This window comes from Lepeophtheirus salmonis, chromosome 12 (assembly GCF_016086655.4).
Source record: "Lepeophtheirus salmonis chromosome 12, UVic_Lsal_1.4, whole genome shotgun sequence".
NCBI classification, from domain to species: domain Eukaryota; kingdom Metazoa; phylum Arthropoda; class Copepoda; order Siphonostomatoida; family Caligidae; genus Lepeophtheirus; species Lepeophtheirus salmonis.
In genome coordinates, this window is record NC_052142.2 from 3,247,378 (window position 1) to 3,262,167 (window position 14,790).

Genomic DNA, 14,790 nt, shown 5'->3' on the forward strand with positions numbered 1-14,790 from the left:
GATTGTATAGGATTTTGATTTTTACATTTGATTTTTATGAATCAAGGATCTTTGTATAATTCGTGTCCTTTTATACTCAGTCATTGATAAGATTGTCTATTCAATATATATAATAATTAATACCTATCCTCTTTAATAGTAATTAACAGTTAGCAACTTGAAAAATACTATATGGTTTATTCCATCAAATTGTTCTTCTCCCCACACAATTGAGGTTGAGAGTGGATAAAAAGACTCAACTAGGACCCCGAAGGACATAAGTGCATAAAATATCACTTAAAAAGTGGGAGCAGATTTTCTACTTTATAGTCTGAACAGGATTATTTATTTTCCGAAGCTATTATGGTTATTATTGAAAACTTGAGAAGGGAAAATCGAAGTATAAATTAATTACTAGTGTGAATGCCCATCAAAGACAAAGAGTCATAATTAAGGTTTTTGCGGGACTTCTTTTTGGACTCAGAGTAGAATTTAATATCTACATCGAAATTATTCAAGTATATATGTACGGAGTAGGATAAGTTTTTATTTCATTCCTCTAATGCCTGCTTGCAGATCATTAAAAAAACACGTCCTGACACCTAAACTACTCCCCTCCCAAATATTTTTCAAATTATTAGGATAGCCTCGTTCATTTTTTGTTTCTTATATTATTGCAAATCGACAGGACATGTTTTATGCACCTCTGCACAGGACTGTGAATGTCAAAAAAAGTTAAAAGAGAGGGTGAAATTTTAGCAGGTAAAACTCAAGACATACAATTATAGGGATAAGAATATTACCCAAATGGGGGTAAGTGTGAAACACACGTCAAAGAAAATGTCATAATAAATTTAGTAACTTTGAGATTCAACATATCTGCTCAACAAAAGAACTTTAAGGTCCTTGCTCTCCGATATGATAGAATTTTCCAAATAAGTAGCAATAATTAATTTGAGCATTCATATTTGTTCTTACCAACATATTTAAGTCAAAATAAGTATTTGATCCTTAAAAGTTATGGAGTAGCATTTTACAGGTGTTGACTAGAAGTAAAATTGGAAAGCTGAAGTTTCAATTAGATAATATTTAGACTGTTTAAAAAACAAATAAAATTATCATTTTTTTTATGTCAAAGAAAAAAAATTTATACAAATTTATTACTCCTGACGTCGTAATAGACAATTTTCTTTTATTGTTTCATGTACATGCATATATTCCTTTGTTTATTAATTTGCTTACCAATAAGTTTTTTTTAGTATAAGTAATCTCAATAAATAAAAAGAAGTTTAAAATATATTTATTTACATCGCTTTTTAGTATTATTGTAGAATATATAATTTTTCTGTTACATATTATTTTTTAAATAAATTTTTATTTTAAATTTTAGGAATTGTTCCCGCTGGTGCTAATTTAATGTTGATTTGTTCACAAATTGCAAGCCAAATTAGTCAAGAAGAAGCTAAAACACTTTGGGTACCATTGAGTCCATGTAGATGAATATTTCTCAATATATCTTATACGTTTGTTATAATACCTTGAAATATATTAATTTTTTAACGTATTAATACATTTATTTGTAGTATAAATGTTTCTATATTGATATTTGTTATTATTTCTAATGAGTGACAAAACCAAATGTTGGTATACAAAGATGTTTGTGTAGTTTCATCAATTGACTGCCCTCAAAAACGATGTTCATAAAAATAGTTTTCACTCTTTCATATAAACTCACAATAGACGTTCAGAGATATCTGAATTTTTTATAAATAAAAGATGCTCTTTGCTGGATTCTTCAAAAAAAATGAAATCCATTCCAGTTCGTATTAACCCTCCTTTATTTTTCTAGTATATATCTAAACCACAATTTTATTATGTATAACTTATTTTTGGTTCTCATTCAATGAATATCCTTGATTTATTTTGATTCCAGTTTGTTCTGTTTTTTTTTTTTTTTTCTGGTCAACAAAATATGGATTGATTGGTTTATATATATTGTGTATTAGAGTGTTAGATTTTTCCCATTTATTTATCTATTACACTCTTCTTTTTCTCAATTAAGGAATTTACAGCTGGTTTTTCTTCTCTTTGGGGATCTGTAAAACATTATGTAGTAAACATTGAATTATTAATAAACTCTTAAAATAAACCAGCCATCGCCTACAATAAACCAAAATGATATTTTAAGTATTCATTTGTAGTTTAAAAATTAACTTTTATACGATTTTTTTTTCATTAAAGGTACTAGTTTTGTTAAACAATCTGCCTCAGCACCGAAAAGTCTCTTAAATTGTAGCAAGTGTTTTCTATTCTCATGTATGCGTTACATACAAAAACCAAATAACTACCAAATAATAAAATATTACTTCCGAGTTCATCTGAACAAGGTAATACCAGATCAATAAAAAAAGTAAACAATAGTAAAAGTATAGTATAGTTCCCCTCGACTAGTTTTGCTCCAATCCAGGTGAGAAGAAAAAAACTCTGATGAAAGATCAAAATATGAAGGTTTTGATAGGGTTAAATGTGGCAGGTATTACTTCATCTTTCTTATAAGTCAAAAAAGGGAAAACAAATAGGATTATTACTGAAAGAGCTAAAGCGATAACCCCTCCAAGTTTGTTTGGGATTGAACGCTAAATAGCATAGTCAATTAAAAAGTACCATTCTGGTTGGATGTGGGCAGGGGTGACGAAAAGGTTATCAGGAACCAAATCTGCCTTAGCTCCGAAAAGTCTAAAAAAATTAGGGGCTATTATTCGATTTTTATTCAAAAGCATGCGTAACATACTTCTTTCCTTTCTATGAAATACATTCCGAAGACGAATCTGAACTTAATGTATGCCTGCTTTCAATTTAGAAGAGGGTAAAAAATTGACGTCACATATAATTATTTATGTTTGTGGTATTTTTTTGCTGTTTCTGATGTGTAAGCAAACTCACTTCTACATTCATATATTCTTTAGGACAAGGTTGGTTCACTGAATTACTTACACATACATAATTTATCCCTTTTTATTATTATTATTATCCTTCAGTCCATCTTTACTGGAATATATTCTTCTATTTTTGAGGACTTTCGACAAACCCACTCTTTTTTCAATCATTTCAAGTATTTTCTTTAATTTATTCTGCTTCAAGTTTACAAAAATCAAAAATGTATGAAAATTAGAAAAAAGATAAGCTTTTTGTGAAATTAGAACGATTTTAAAGGCTTAATGTTGGAGTCGGTGTGATTTACTGACAAATTTGAATCATATGAATATAAGCCAGTTAAATACCATTACTATTACGTCATACAATAAACATAGAATAGAAATATAAACATTAATTATTACTATATTAGTTTGAAAGTGAATTTTGATTCTTCGCCTGGGAATTAAGCGAATATTTTCGTGGCTTTTTGTTACATCCATACAGGGAGCACTATATACAATGAGATTGAACACATTTTCAGGAAATATATAGGATGACATAAATAATTCTTTTTAGTATTTCTAAGTGCCTAAAATAACTCTTTTGATTTCATCAGATTATAACAATGGGTAGTTATTCAATTAATTATTAGACCAAACGACTTCATGCTTCTCAATGTATCTCATGTATCCAAGAAGTATGTTCCTTTGCCAAAGAGAATCCATCTTTTTGTCTCCTTAATTGAATTTTCCTATTTCTTGGGTAAGAGTTTCTGGATGAGTTTCGACCGGATCTCTTCATCTTCATATATATATTAACGTAAAAGAAGTTTAACCTTTCGAATATGTTTTTGTAGGGTACAAGGAAATTCCTCAAACGAACAATATCAAGAGTTTGCATCAATTTGTTTGTGGATTAGATTTTATGAAAGTAAATATATTTTTTATTAAGAAATAATTACATTATAGGTCCTAAATTTAGGAAAAGACAAAAAACAATATATATTAATAATATATTTTGATGCAGTTGATAAAAGTCTTAATACTATGTTAATCGGAGGTCTCTGATCTTTTGTGCAACGGAATAGAATATCGATGTTTTAATATTTTATTCAAATTTCCCAGCATTTCTGAATTAGAAAATATTATCAATTTCACTATTATTTTATTCTTCATAAACTTCAGTGGTCCTTATAATTAATTTATTTTATCTGGAAAAACATTTCTATTTATTGACTTAGCGTTTTTTTACATCAACAATAACTTATTTCAACAAGCACATACTTTTAAACTTATAAAAAAAAAAAAAAAGCTTAAAAACACACCACTGAACATCGCTTCTTTAAGAAACAATACAACATATGTATAGTGATAACTTAAAAAGTTGTAGTTTATACATAAAAACTAGGTAAAATCTTTGACCCTCAGTTGAACATTGAGTATATCTGTTGACAAAAAAGGGGTTCACTTTTCCCCAAGCTTCTACAAAAGGTGAAGTTATTTTCTGGAAAACTTGTCGATGCATATAAGAATCATGGTCTTATTTTAACATGCGGATTAGAGAATAAGTATGAATTTTGCAATTGTTAGTTCGATTTTGTCTTATTAGAAGTAGATGACTTTACCAATCATTCAGTCTTACAGAACAATGTTTGAAAAAAAGCCTATAAGAGCTCCACATTCATGCATACCAAGTGGCTTACTTTTGGACCTTCATAAAATAAATGAAATCTGGTTTCCTCCTCCAAGCCACAAAAGGAGCAGTTTTTCATCTCTTTCAAAGATTTATTGGTGAATAATGAAGAGGTCCCCATCCTGTAGTACAACCATTTCTCCTTTGGATTTGTGAAGAGGTTCTCCAAGAGTTTGTTCGAGACCTTGACAACATTTTTTTTATCAAGGGATCCAAGACGTTGGAGCCTCCACTTGACTAGTTTTGGCAGAGCTTACTTTATAATGCTTCCATTGAGCCTTATAAAAACTCGCTTTAACGGAAGAGTATCCAAAGTATTATAAAAGGAAGTTGGAGGAAAAAGGAAGCAATGATTAAATTTTTTTTTTAACCTGAATAATTATGTTAGCTTGTAGAAACTTCTTGGAGCATCTCTTCATGGAGTTTTTATGCATGTGTCCTACAGAAATAAGCCCAAAGTTGTAAAATAAGACCTCCTTTCTATGAAACCTGTGAGTATAGTTCAGCGCTTCATCCGAAGCCAAGAGAAGGAGATTAAAGAGTTCCATGAACGAGTCATCTCCCTCCAAAACTTCCTGCACTTAACAGTGATCTTAAACACTTCTGGTAGTCCTATAAACAGTATTTTGTTAAATTTGGGTGCAGTGAATCTTGGAATACCTTGCTTTAATTTTGATGGCTAAAAGTCATTGCTCAGACTCATTCTTTGTATCTAACTCAAGTTTAACGTTTTCCAGGCCGCTTCAATATTCGAGGACACCAACTCCGCAATCCGATAAAGGTGTAAAGAGGTATTCCTTTGACCGATAACTATTTTTATTACCCTATATAAACTGAAGTTGAGTTGACTTGAGTTTATCAATTTCCTGCTCTGACTACGGAGTAAACCTTAGAAAGATGAACTACGGGGGAAATAACCATATGTTCCATATTAGAATTCTGTCGGGAGTGTTAAATACTTAAATAACCAAATCTATGATTTCTTTGTTGTTTTTCACAACTCAGTTAGAGCCTTGAGATGAGATGATACGTCCAAGGAGTTTAGTAATTTTCTCATATTTAAAGCACGTGAAAAATCTTTTGAATAGACCTTCAATAGAGGTTTTTTTTTTGCAATTTGCTTAAGATTTTTCATTGTTGCAGAGATTAAATAAATAATTTGCTCCCTGAATCTTAAAAAAACACATTCAAATCGTATGGGTATAAAATAATCAGATGGTGAGCTCTTGATTTAGAATTGAGATTGAGTAGAGGGTTAATACCATTGCCCACTATTAAAAGAAAAGGTTGAAGAAATAGAAAAAAAAATTATATTAAAGTAGATTACCAAGAGAGACAAATGCTTAGCTGATTTTACATAAATTTATAATTTGACCTTGTCAAATATGACTTGGAATATGCATATTTCGAAACTCCCATAAGGGTGTCAAAAGCAGATGGATGGTCGCCATTTTCTTTATTGAATTTAGCTTATTCTTTGAAATGAGACTGACTCTTGTTGTAGGTTACAACTCTTAAATCAGTTTGTAAGTTATCTTCACAGGATATAGTAGAATAATTTATTTCCACTCCATCACTCTTTTCAGATCCTCTATTGTTTTGATTTTTTCGACAATATGGAAATACTCCATATTGTCTGTTCCAGAAATAATTTGGAACTTTTCAATGACTTATTGTAAGGTTCGAACATACTCAATAAATAAATAAAGGAATACTACAACACAGTGCATCAGAAAAAGAGAGTATGGTCATCATGTGCGCCATCTAAAGAGACAAATATGAACTAATAATGTAAACCCTTACTCTTATATAAATGTATAAAGTAAAACTGAATCAAATACTTAATTATTTGCAAAATTAAATATAGTCATAAGAAATAGTATACAAATAAACAGAGGAGTTGCAAATTAAAAATGAATTGGCTTCTTTTTTTTAAGCTTTTGCTCGTATCACTTGCCACTCCGACATTTGTGGCACCTTCGAATTATATATTTTTATCTCTGCAATAAAAGTGTAACTTATAATTACATTTTTTTTTTTCAATTTTACCAAATGCTTCAAGGTAACAAGAAGTAATAAATTCATTGGAAAGATTTGTGAGGATTGACGAAGATATCTCATTAATAGAATTGTTCATCTCACATATTCTTGGATTGTATCTTTCAAATATTTAGCTAGCTTTTTGAAACAATGAAATTGAAGAATTAAAGAGTTTTCCAAAAAATATTTTCTTTAGAAAGTATTTAAAGAATAACTTTTATTAAAAGTCCTTAGTATAATACTTTAAACTTTGGAACTTTAAGACTTGTTAGTTGTGCGAATGCAATATCCTCTGAAGTGAGTTAAAGACAATTTTTCGAGATATTCGAGTACAAGCAACCAAAAACAAATTTTTGGGTTATAATTAACTTCCACGTTTTTAGGAGGCTGTTGAGATATATCCTCAAGGTCAGTGAGGAATACGCAATCATCAAGCTGATAGCTCTCAGTATCTTTCCCAGATATGTAGTTTGATAAGTCACTAGTTCCAGGGGGTCTGTTGGTCTCAGTATGCGTTTAATGTCAAAATATAAAGAGACTATGGATTTCCTTTATTCCTTCTAAGATCTTTTTCAGAACTTACACATTATTAACTATAATGGATAGAAGCGCATCCAAAGAAAAAAAGATTTTAAGTACATCATCTTGGATAACATTCCAACATAAGTTGTTTTTTTCGATTTATAAATTTGATTTCTTATTATGTAGCCGCTACTTTACTCAATAACTCTATAAGAGCAAAAAACCGTAGCCCTACTTGATCTCAAATCCATAAAGTTGTAAGATGTTTATAATCAAATGATCTAGTGGAAACGACCACTCGAATTGCTGCTGCCGCTTGTCGCCTGAGAAGGGGAGAGTCAAGGTTCACTTTCATTCTTTAAAATTATCCATGGTTAATAGACTTCTTTGACAATATTGGATGAAGTTCATATAACACTTGACCTTGATATGAAATTAAAGATTGAAAAGCTTCCATGTCCATAGTGACAAAGGAAAGTCTATATTTCTTTACAAAATGTGCTGTTATTATTATTGCTTGTCCTCTAATTAAGTGCTTTCTTAGGCTCTTGATCAAATGTGGGATATCCGCGATGTCACATGTTTGTTCAATGAAAGAGAGAAGACTAGGAAAAGTTATGGTCTTTCTTGCACTATTACGAGTTCCCTCTATATCACCTGATTTGATCGATACATATCACTGGTTATCGATCCAACTTTCAGACCAATGGTTAAAGCTGAAGTGATAGTTTTCTTGATTATGGAATTAACTTTGTTCGGGTTGAATGAATTTCCAGTAGAATGGAATGCTACGACTATTTTCCAACTAGTTTGAATACATTTCAACATGAAGCACAAAGGATGAGTTGTGATGACATCATTTTTATCAATGAATGAATATCCTTTTATTGATTGTCCATCGAATACAAAGCCAGACTTTATGGCCATTTCATCGAATGATAAAGAATAATGACGTTCATTAGGAGGGAAATTTTGAACTTTCCCCATAAAATATAAAAAGACTCTAAACAAAATATATTATACATTAAATTTAAAACTACCTTCAACAAAGTAATTATGCCCTCTAAAGTACCACAATTGAAGTCTAAAACATCTCATATCCTGTGGTTTCACTAGCAATTCGCAGCTGCAGCGCTTTTTTATGGTACAAGGATACCAGTGTCACTTTTTTTGTATTGTTGCGCAGATAACGTAGCTGATCATTATTACATATACGATGTATTAACTCGTTCATATTTGTAATAACTATGACCAAAAAACAAATTGAGTCAATTTTATCTTAAGAATGAACAGCCGTTTGTGTGGAAGACTCTCGTATATAAGACTTGAATTCAATAGTTTGAGTAGCTGTCATTTTGGAAACTCGTTCAACTATTAAAAATAAAATTAAGTGGTAGTAAAACATACATACAAATTAAGTGTTAGTAAAACTTACATACAAATTAAGCGTTAGTAAAACTTACATACAAATTAAGTGTTAGTAAAACTTACATACAAATTAAGTGTTAGTAAAACTTACATACAAATTAAATTTATGTAAACAATTCACATTTTATAAGATCACAGGACTTCAATATAGTATCTGCTGAAGTGGCATTGGAATTATCAAGGATTATACAACGTCCCAGTTCTGTGTTATTTACAAATGAAGAATCCCCATTTTTTCTGACTTGAGAAAAATTGTAAGTAAATACATAGGCTTTATCGGAGCTAAATAGCGATTGATCATGTAACTTCAGGGGATTTTATTTGTTTTGCTTCTTTAGCATAAGAAAATATGCTGAATATTGAAGCAAGTCTTAAATGCCTACGTTTTCAATTTATTAAATGATAAATATCTTCCTCTTAAAAGTGTGGAGAGCATAAAACATACTAGCCTTTCGGTTTGTAATTCTTCTTCCTCGAAACACGTAATCAAGCATTATTTTGGTGCAAATCTTTTGGAAAACAAAAAAACAATGTATCTATGTCTGGAAAATGCTTATTCCAGCATCGAAAAGAAGCATAAGCAGGCATTTTCACATAACAAAATTATTCTTATTAATAAGCAATGACTACCATTCTTTTAAACTAGTGTTTTATAGATATATTTATTGAGTCAACTGACGTTTCAGCTGTAGAATGTCCAGACTCTCATATTGTAAGGTACTGCTACTACATAGGTACGTCTCTTTTCTAATTTATATGTATATATTCCAGAGCTAAAATTCAATTTCAAAGTGTGTTACAAATTCCGACTTCGAGTATTTAACACTCTAGACATAATTATAATATGGAACGTTATGGTTATTCGCCAGGTAGTACATCTTCTAAGGAGTTAGAATGTAATTATTTCTTAATAAAGAATATATTGAATTTTGTACAATCTAATCCACGAACAAAACTATGTAAACTATTTACATTCTTAATGAGTAAATCCGTGGCCACTACAGAAACATATTCCACGAATTAAATTTCTTTCACCTTAACATATATATGAAGATGAAGAGATCCAGTCAAAGCTCATCCAAAAACTATTTTCTTAGAAATAGGAAAATTCAGCCAGGGAGACAAAAAGACGACTCGCTTTGACAAAAGAACATATTTCATGGATACATAAGATAGATTAAAAAATATAAAGTTGTTTGGTGGTATAGTTAATTTAATCCCTGCTCCATAATTTTCCTGAAAATGTGATCACACTCTTTTTGTAAATAATGCTGGGCCAACGTAACAAATAGCGACAAAAAGATTCCCTTAATTCCAAAGCCAAGAATCACAATTCAATTTCAATCTAGTAGGGAAATTCGTAATGTTTTTGTTTCTCTCCTATGTTTTATATATTACGTAAAGGTAATTGTATTTAATTGAGATATAATGAAATGATTTGAATTTGTCAGTAAATCACACTGACTCTAAAATTAAGCCGTTGAAATCATTCTAATTTCACATGTACCTTCCCTTTTTTTCTAATTTCCATATGTTTTTCATTTTTTTTTTTTTGCTTGAAGGAGAATAAATCATCATAAAATACATGAAATAATTGAAAAAAGAGAGGTTTTGTGAAGTGGTCTTCAAAAATAAAAGGATTTATTGCAGAAATGATGAACTGAAGGATAATAATAATAAAAAAAAAGGGATAAATTTAGCATACATAAGCAATTTAGTGAACTCACCTTCAGGCAGCACTGTAACAAAACTGTATGAATACTTTGTTAATTGTTTATATGAGGGTAATCTTCAGATTACATTGAATGCATTATAATATCCACTGGTTAGTGCAACGATAGACATCGTTTGTCTTATTTACTGAACTTGTAGAATTACATCTAACTAAGGTAAGCTTCTAAAGGAGCTATATACATCATACAAGTTATGCGTCGGTAATTATTAATATCAAGCTTGTACTTGCCTTTTTCTTGAATTAGGTTTAATACTCATTGACAAACAGATCTTGGTATAGCACTTAATTTTGAAATAGGTTGTCTCAAATATTGAAGCTAGTTTTGATGCAAACTGTTTGTAAAGATTGAAAGATAAGCTTGAGATTCAAGGCTATTTTAATTTCTTTTTATATCCATTATTATACGGTATAATTTGTTTTTCAATTATTGGGGAACTTATTTCCTAAGATTTTTCAGAGGGCTTTGGTATGTTATCATTCACAATATCTTCAGAGGATATGAAAAACCTTATAATGAAATTGTTTTTTTTTAAATAATTAGAACAGACAAAACCAGGATCAATCTTCATAGAAACATTATATTTACATTATTTTGAATAGTAAAAGACTATTATTTTGTTTATATCGGCCGAACTCCATGTTATCTCCCCATTGTAAAGCTTTCAGCCATAGATTTGCCATAAACTTTGTATATTTTTCTACAAATCAGATTACCAAATCTTTCTTGTGTGTATACTTTACACGTATTACCAGTAAGAGTGATAATTTTTGTAAGAATAGAAAAGCGTGCGAGGAGAAGAGAAGAAATACTTATGGCATCATTGATTAAATAATATAAATCTTCTTCTATCAATCAAGAACGTTATCATTCCCGCCTTTATTATTCAATATTATATAATATTAGAAAGTGATAGTCGATAGAGAACTGAATTAAATGCCTAAAATAACGTCGCCTTCTGTCTGGATTTCTGAAAATGGAGGCCCAGGAATTTGGAAAATACTTACCGGATGAGAAACAGATGGTTTGTCGGATTTGTCTTTAGTCCCCTGTCTAGAATTACAGGCCACTCATTATCCTCATCTCATATCAAGAGCATGGATATTCATCTAAAAAATCAAGTTAATGATGAATAGATCAAGTCAAACTTTAACTCTGATCTCACAAAGATGCTTATTACATGTAATATAACCTTATCCATTGCTAATCATCTACGTTCAAAAAATTTATGGAGAAATACACAGGTAAACCTATCCTTTCCCGAGAAACCATCATTAAATTAACGAAGGATGTTGGCACTGATGTCATTTATAGAAATACACCCATTGTAAATTGTGAAATTAAGATAATTTTCAGCATGTTTAGAGTCATCCACACCAAATTACGAAATGGACCTCTGAATTTTGTACTATCTAACAGTAAGTATTCAATTTTTTTTTAAATCTAACCCCTAAAATATGATTCTATTTTTGCAAAACATATCAATAATTATGATACACAACTCATTAAATGGCAAAAACAACTGCTTAAATGGTGTCAACAACGGGGGTAGTAGCTTTGGATGGTTTGCAGCTAGTTTGTCTGACATTAGTTTCTTCACTTAAAGACTTGGGTAGGATCATTAGATTTTCCAATATTACAGAGTCAATAAATATTACTTTTTTTTATCACTTAAGGCTTAGCTGTAGTTGATATTCTCCAAGAAATGGTGTTCAGAAAACTCCTAAAAGGCAAAAACAACTGCTGAAATGGTCAAAACAACGGGGGTAGTTACATTGGGTGTAGCATTATAATTAGCAATTATGTATATTCATCATGATAATAGTATGTTGTTATATAAGCATAAATAACGGGGAAAATACCTTTTTTTGATGCTCTTAATAAGGAGTAATATCGCTGGACATTACTACATAATTAGCTTTTGCTTTAAATCTTTAAGATGGATTTATTTCTAACGTTTTTTTATTAGTATATTTATTGTCTAATTTTATGATTTTGACATTCACTTTATTATTAATAATTAGTTAGGTCTCATCGGTAGAGATATATCTATCCTGTGCACAATTGTATATAGCAACTTCCACATGAAGAAGAGGGGTGATTATCTTTTTGATTAAACTCCACATCTCACTTGTGTTTTGCAACCTAAAGTTATGACATATTTAACTGGATGCCGGTGTCCGAACAAGAAAATATTATTTGGATCAATCTATTATTTCAATATTCTGTATATATAATTTATTGTTATTAGTTATATGATTCCAATTGTTTAATTTTGTATATTTAACATAAATGTATGACGGTATATTTTTTTATTCGGTAGATTATATTTAATTAAAGCCTTCTTTTTTAAACTTGGAACTTCAAATATATTTCGAAATACTCTTCTTTGTCGTTTGATTAGCTATTATTCTGAGAATAAGGTTCATAATGAATTAAAATTTCATGGAGTGTGACGTTATAAAATCTACTGTAACGGATAAAAAACGTCTAAGTCTATTATACGTAGTAAATCTTCATTAAACATTTTGCTAATAAATACTTTCGTTATACCCTCAAAAATCATAATAAAGCAGGCACATGATAATCACATCAGTATTTTAAACAATGATACCATATGTATTCCCCCCGCTTCTCCTTGCAGGCGTTTTTCTCTACAATATTATTAACTTTCATTACCAGTAAGTAATATTTTGGGCATGCTAAAAAAATCAAAATGGTAACCCTGACAATTTAAAAAGATTTTGAGGAGAGCAGCTTAGTTGTCATGACGTTTCATAGGATCAGCTACAAGCAGTTGGTACAAGGGGAGGGGAAAACAAAAATAAACAAGGACATAGGCAAGAAATACTGCAATGTCAATCCTCAATTTCACTATAAGTGCAACAAGGCTAGCAACTATAATTTTGCAACAAATCTACAAAGTAAATATCCCATATTTATATTATCATATAGATATGTTCAATCCGGTTACGTATATATCAACAGGCTTGTTGATTGGAGTTTTTCCTGATCGGGAATCAATTTCGATATGGTTATATTATATCGCTGATTACAGTATATCAATTGGAACTTATCTTTATATAGCTATATCGCAACAGAAATAGCAAAAAAATTGCAATCCCATCAATTTATACAAAATTACATATAATTTAATAGTGCAGTGGTTCTCGAGACCGGTCTATGTCATGAGGCTGTTTTTTACGGTTTTGGTCTCGCTTCGGTCTTGACAAATCAAAATCTTGATCTTGGTATTGAGTTTAATACACTCGGTCTTGGTCTCAGACTTGTTTTTCATCCTTATATATGTCGTGGGAACTGATTTTGGCCGAAATATATAAATAACAATTTTTGTCACAAAAATACTGAAGAGTAATTTCTTCACCATGCGTCCCAAAAAGATGGATACGGCCAAGTAGGAAGTAGAAAGATACTTAAGGGATGACTTTGAAGGTCTGGAAATTATCTTGGCCTACCGGTGGGCCAAAAAGGTATTTCAAAAATACAATGTCGTACTTCCCAGTAGTGCAGCAGCGAGTGTTTGTTCTACAATGCTAAACAGTTCCTGAGGAATACTAGAAAGAGGCTGAGAGACAACACCTTGAGAAGATTACCTGTTGATATCAAATAAAGAGGTATAAGACAATTAATTTATGTAGATATTTTATTATTCGCCGGGACACTATATTTTTGTTTTTTTCTGCATATATTTTATCATTCGATAATTTAAGTTAAAAAAGTATATATTTATAGGTTTAAAGAAGTGGTATAATTGAATTTGGTTGCAATTAATTTCACAGGATTGCTGATCGAAAATGGCCCCGATCGTTATATTGCTATATTTCAGTGATTTTCGGATAGGAAATTTTTTCCTGATTGCTCGCACGCCTGTACATCAATGATAGCATTTATGTAGTAGAAAAGGAAGTTTACTGCTTCGGAATTAAATAACAAATACAGCAACTTAGGAAAAGAAAATTCACTCTTCAGGTGGATAACTAAAAAAAACCAGACTAGCTAAAAAATGTAACCGATTAGAATCACTGCATATATCTATTAGATAATTTAGTTAATTTTTTTTTGAATATTATTATGATCAAACCTTAACAGCTCACCTTTGTTCAAATGAAGTAGTTCAGTAATTTAAAATGTGTCTTTTTGTTGGATTGAAAATGTTATATGATATTTAGGAAGAACAAAGAAACTAACTTGAATTTTGTTTCTCTAGAACAAGAACCATTTCAAATCACAGGACCTCTTCATTTTGACAGTTATAGTTGTTGAATTTGAGTATTATAATATGCAAAGTTTCTTTGAAATACATTACATGTATCCACATGATTGATGTGGTTACGTTCAAGAATGAAGGGTACATTTCATTATTTTAGTAATGTTACTGCTCATTATTAATCTCCCTTCTTCTCTACTTATGATTCGTTTAATCTGGGATATAGAATTAGTGATAGAAATTGTGTGAATA

General features: G+C 30.3%; 1 long non-coding RNA gene across 1 annotated transcript in view; it reads left to right on the top strand.

Moving 5' to 3' along the window:
* Positions 1–14,790, top strand: part of LOC139906820 (uncharacterized) — a 100,296-nt gene that overhangs the window by 40,987 nt on the left and 44,519 nt on the right. The window contains exon 3 of the long non-coding RNA XR_011782800.1: positions 1,370–11,922. This is a non-coding gene — a long non-coding RNA (uncharacterized lncRNA). The remainder of the gene's footprint in view (positions 1–1,369; positions 11,923–14,790) is intronic.